Here is a 6,288-nt window from a genome sequence, read left to right on the forward strand (position 1 = left end):
ATACAGTTATTCATTTAAGACAGAGAATAATTGTTATTCTGTTTACATGAATAAAACCTTCTATGGTCATACACCCTATGTTAATGGTTTATTGAATCTCGATCGTAGTGATACACATATTCATAATATTGATGCCAAAAGATGCAAAGTTGATAACGATAGTGCAACTTATTTGTGGCACTACCGTTTGGGTCATATCGGTATAAAGTGCATGAAGAAACTCCATGCAGATGGATTTTGGAATCACTTGATTATGAATCATTTGATACTTGCGAACCGCGCCTTATGGGCAAGATGACTAAAACTCTGTTCTCCAGAACAATGGAACGAGCTAATGACTTATTGGAAATAATACATACCGATGTATGTGGTCCGATGAGTATTGAAGCTCGTGGCGAGTATCGTTATTTTTTGAACTTCACAGATGATTTGAGTAGATATGGGTATATCTACTTAATGGAACACAAGTCTGAAACATTTGAAAAGTTCAAAGAATTTCAGAGTGAAGTGGAGAATCATCGTAACAAGAAAATATAGTTTCTACGATCTGATAGTGGAGTTGAACATTTGGGTTATGAGTTTGGCCTTCATTTAAAACAATGTGGAATAGTTTCACAGCTCACACCACCTGAAACACCATAGCGTAGTAGTGTGTCCGAACATCGTAACCGCACTTTATTAGATATGATGCGATCTATGATGTCTCTTACCGATTTACCACTATTGTTTTGGGGTTATGCATTAGAGATAGCTGCATTCATGTTAAACAGGGCACCGTCAAAATCCGTTGAGACGACGTCGTATGAACTATGGTTTGGCAACAAACCTAAGTTGTCGTTTCTTAAAGTTTGGGGATGCGATGCTTATGTCAAATGGCTTTAGCCTGATAAGCTCGAATCCAAATTGGAGAAGTGCGCCTTCATAGGATACCCTAAGGAAACAATTGGGTACACCTTTTACCATAGATTCTAAGGCAAGATCTTTGTTGCCAAGAATGGAACCTTTCTAGAGAGGAAGTTTCTCTCGAAAGAAGTGAGTGGGAGGAAAGTATAACTTGATGAGGTAATTGTACCTTCTCTCAATTTGGAAACTAGCTCATCCGAGAAATCTGTTCCCATGATGCCTACACCAACTAGAGAGGAAGCTAAAGATAATGATCATGAAACTTCAGATCAAGTTGCTACAGAACCTCGTAGGTCAACCAGAGCATGATCCGCACCAGAGTGGTACGATAATCATGTTCTGCAAGTCATGTTACTTGATCATGACGAACCTACGAACTATGAAGAAGCTACGATGAGCCCAGATTCCGAGAGATGGCTTGAGGGCCATGAAATCTGAGATAGGATCCATGTATGAGAACAAAGTGTGGACTTTGGTGGACTTGCGCGATGATCGGCAAGCCATTGAGAATAAATGGATCTTCAAGAGGAAGACTGACACTGATGGTAGTGTTACTATCTACAAAGCTCGACTAGTCGCAAAAGGTTTTCGACAAGTTCAAGGTGTTGACTAAAATGAGATTTTCTCAACCGTAGCGATGCTTAAGTCCGTCTGAATCATGTTAGCAATTGCCATATTTTATGAAATTTGGAAAATGGATGTCAAAATTGTATTCCATATGATGCAAACAGAAGGTTTTGTCGATCCTAAAGGTGCTAATAAGGTGTGCAAGCTCCAGCGATCCATCTATAGACTGATGCAAGCATCTCGGAGTTGGAATATACACTTTGATGAGTTGATCAAAGCATATAGTTTTATACATACTTGTGTTGAAGCCTGTATTTACAAGAAAGTGAGTGGGAGCACTACAGCTTTTCTGATAAGTATATGTGAATGACATATTGTTGATTGGAAATGATGTAGAATTTTCTGGAAAGCATAAAGGAGAGTTTGAAAGGAGTTTCCCAAAGAAAGACCCCGGTGAAGCTGCTTACATAATGGGCATCAAGATCTATAGAGATAGATCAAGGCGCTTGATAAGTTTTTTCAATAAGTACATACCTTGACAAGATTTTGAAAGAGTTCAAAATGGATCAGTCAAAGAAGGAGTTCTTGCCTATATTACAAGGTGTAAAGTTGAGTAAGACTCAAAGCCCGACCAAAGCAGAAGATAGAAAGAGAATGAAAGTCATTTCCTATGCCTCAGTCATAGGTTCTATAAAGTATGACATGCTATGTACCAGACCAATTGTGTGCCTTGCTATGAGTTTGGCAAGGGGGTATGATAGTGATCCAGGAGTGGATCACTGGATAGCGTTCAAAGTTATCCTTAGTTACCTAAGAGGACTAAGGAAGTATTTCTCGATTATGGAGGTGATAAAAAGTTCGTCGTAAAGAGCTACATCAATGCAAGCTTTACACCGATCTAGATGACTCTGAGTCTCAATCTGGATACATTTTCAAAGTGGGAGCAATTAGCTAGAGTAGCACCATGCAGAGCATTGTAGACATAGAAATCTGCATAATACATACGGATCTAAATGTGACCGACCCGTTGACTAAACATATCTCACAATCAAAAGATGATCACACCTTAGTACTCTTTGGGTGTTAATCACATGGCGTTGTGAACTAGATTATTGACTCTACTAACCCTTTGACTGTTGGTCACATGGCGATGTGAACTATGGGTGTTAATCACATAAAGATGTGAACTATTGGTGTTAAATCACATGGCGATGTGAACTAGATTATTGACTCTAGTGCAAGTGGGAGACTGAAGGAAATATGCCCTAGAGGCAATAATAAAAGTTGTTATTTTATATTTCCTTATATCATGATAAATTTTTATTATTCATGCTATAATTTTATTAACTGAAAACTTGATACATGTGTGAATACATAGACAAAACATCATGTCCCTAGTATGCCTCTACTTGACTAGCTCGTTGATCAAAGTTGGTTAAGTTCCTAGCCATGGACATGTGTTGTCATTTAATGAACGATATCACATCATTAGGAGAATGATGTGATGGACAAGACCCATCCGTTAGCTTAGCATAATGATCGTTCAGTTTTATTGCTACTGCTTTCTTCATGTCAAATATATATTCCTCCGACTATGAGATTATGCAACTCCCGGACACCGGAGGAATTCCTTGTGTGCTATCAAACGTCACAACGTAAATGGGTGATTATAAACATGCTCTACAGGTATCTCCGAAGGAGTTTGTTGGGTTGGCATAGATCGAGATTAGGATTTGTCACTCAGAGTATCGGAGAGGTATATCTGGGCCCTCTCGGTAATGCACATCATATGAAGCCTTGCAAGCAATGTGACTAATGAGTTAGTTATGGGATGATGCACTACAGAACAAGTAAAGAGACTTGCCGGTAACGAGATTGAACTAGGTATGGAGATACCAACGGCAAAGGGAATAACATATGTTGACATTGCGGTTAGACTGATAAAGATCTTCGTAGAATATGTTGAAACCAATATGAGCATCCAGGTTCCGCTATTGGCTATTGGCCGGCGAGGTGTCTCGGTCATGTCTACATAGCTCTCGAACCCATAGGTTCCGCACGCTTAACGTTCGATGAGATATGTATTATATGAGTTATGTGTTTTGGTGACCGAAGGTTGTTCGGAGTCCCGGATGAGAACACGTACATGACAAAGAGTCTCGAAATGGTCGAGAGGTGAAGATTGATACATTGGAAGGTTATATACGGACACCAGAATGGTTCCGAAGTGGTTCGGGGATTTTTCGAAGTACCGGGAGGTTACCGGAACCCCCCGGGAAAGTTAATGGGCCACATGGGCCTTAGTGGAGAGGAGAGGGCAGGCCATGGGAGGTGGCGCGCGCCCCCCAAGCCAATACGAATTGGACAAGGGGTGGGGGGCGCGGCCCCCCCTTTCCTTCTCCCTCTCCGTAAGAAGGAAAAGAGGGGGGGGTGTGAATCCTACTAGGAGTGGAGTCCTAGTAGGATTCCCCCCTCCATGGCGCGCCCCTGGTGGCCGGCCTCCCCCTCCTCCTTTATATACGGGGGCGGGGGGGCACCCCAAAGGCATAACAATTGTCTTAGCTGTGTGTGTTGCCCCTCCACCATTTACTCCTCCGATAGTATCATCGTAGTGCCTAGGCGAAGCCCTGCGCAGAGCACATCACCAACACCGTCATCACGCCTTCGTGCCGACGGAACTCATCGACTCTATCGACACTCTGTTGGATCAAGAGTTAGAGGGACATCATCAAGCTGAACGTGTGCAGAACTCAGAGGTGTCGTACGTTCGATACTTGATCGGTTGATTCGAGAAGACGTTCGACTACATCAACCGCGTTAAGTTAACGCTTTCGCTTTCGGTCTACGCGGGTATGTGGACACACTCTCCCCCTCTCGTTGCTATGCATCTCCTAGATAGATCTTGCGTGAGTGTACGATTTTTTTGAAATTGCATGCTACGTTTCCCAACAGGCGGAAGCCCTTACGAGGAGCCCTAGTCGCCCTTCTTTTTGGAAAGGTGGGACGCATATCCAAAATCATGTATCCTTTGATGTGTATTTCTTTTGCTTCCCAACATTTAAGTACAACTGCACAAACAAAAAATGCAATTGCACACAGTAAAAATGGTGCATACCCTACCAAAACTGAAGTTTCATTGCATCAAACAAAGATGAATAGCAAGAAACATCGAGAGAGAAGCTTCAAAGATAAATGCAATTGTACAAACAAAAGTGCAATTGCAACCATTGTTCAGGAAATCGGTAACTGGTAGCTGCTCGGTTGGTTGAGAGTAGCGATTAGTCGGTGAATCATCCTATTAACTTGATTAATCAGTCGACCATTAATCGGTAGATTAAGTAGCAACTTGCCAACATATATCTAGTTTCTAATGTATTATACCGTACTCTCATGCTCCCAACTATGTAATATACCAAAATATGCTATTGTTTAGTCGAACCCTAGCTATTGAGGAGCTAGAGAGGGATGGGAGGGGTTACGAGGCAAAATTTTGGGCTTTATTTACCAACAAGTTAATGGGCCGGCAATGATTAATCGGCCTAAGAACCGATTAAGCGGTCTAACCGGCCAATTAATCGGCCTAACAGGTTAATACGATGAATAGGTGCTATTCAATTCTGCCACCCTCCTAATAGCAATTAACTGGCTCGTTAACTGATTAATCAAACGAATTCTTAAACAGTGATTGCAACACGTTCAAGGAAAAGGGGAAATGATATCCGGCTAATTTCCCTTGGAACATGAGCCCAGCGAACGACCTTTCAACCGTCCATTCTTCTGCACGAATCTCGCGGCACATGACAAAGGCAGGTCACTTTTTTACTCGTTCGCTACAAAATAAAAGGGCCGCGAGTGATCTCATTACAAACCGCACGTGTCTAGGGCCTCTAGCCTCCACAGGAGACCTGGGTTCAAATACCACTTCCTTCCTTTGTTTTCTTTCTTTACTAGGCGTGGCAAAATATGAAGAGAAAAATGTTTTAGATACACGGCAAATTTACAATAAAATATATTATTTTTCACTAGGTGGCAAAATATGTAGATAATAGCTTTAGATATATGGAAGATTTCCATGGCAATTTTATTAATCTTTTTTCGTATTTTACCATGACAATTTTATTTTTTTGACCATGGCAGTTTTAGTTTTTGACAACGAAAATTTTAGTTCTTGGACCATGGAAATTTTAGTTTTTGGACCATGGCATTTTAAGTTTGTGGACCGTGGTGAATTTAGTTTTTTGTACCATGTCAATTTTAGTTTGTGGACCATGGCAAAAACAAATTGTAGCATGGTAATTTTTTTTTCCGAACATGACAAATTTAATAACTTAATGCGAAATGCTATCGCAAAATTGCCATGGGTATAGAAAATATTTTTTCCTTTCAAATTATTGCAATTTTTGTTATTATATCTTCTCGGTTACATGGCAATTGTAATTTTCTAATAGTGTTTCATAATAGTCTCACGGCAATTCCATAATTGTTTGGTTTTCAAACAAAGTTTTTTTTGGCAACTTACTTGTTTTAGGGAATTTTGGCAACTTACTGAGCATTATTATTTTTACATGCAAACTTATTGATGACTTTTTAAAGAAACAGCTTATCGGGCCTAACCCATTTCTTCCTTCGTGTTTTCTTAATTTGTTGGGCCAGCTGGGGTCGCTGGGAAACTCCCGCGCTGAGGCGAACGAATAGTTCGCCTAGGTTGCCGCGAGAGCTGCCGATCGCCAGCTATTGAGGTCCAAGGAGAAAAAAAAAACTGGAACTGCAGAAGATGATTGAAACACAAGGGCCGGCATTGTTTCAGAATTCCAATCT

This window comes from Triticum dicoccoides, chromosome 1B, assembly GCF_002162155.2.
Source record: "Triticum dicoccoides isolate Atlit2015 ecotype Zavitan chromosome 1B, WEW_v2.0, whole genome shotgun sequence".
Classification (NCBI taxonomy): domain Eukaryota; kingdom Viridiplantae; phylum Streptophyta; class Magnoliopsida; order Poales; family Poaceae; genus Triticum; species Triticum dicoccoides.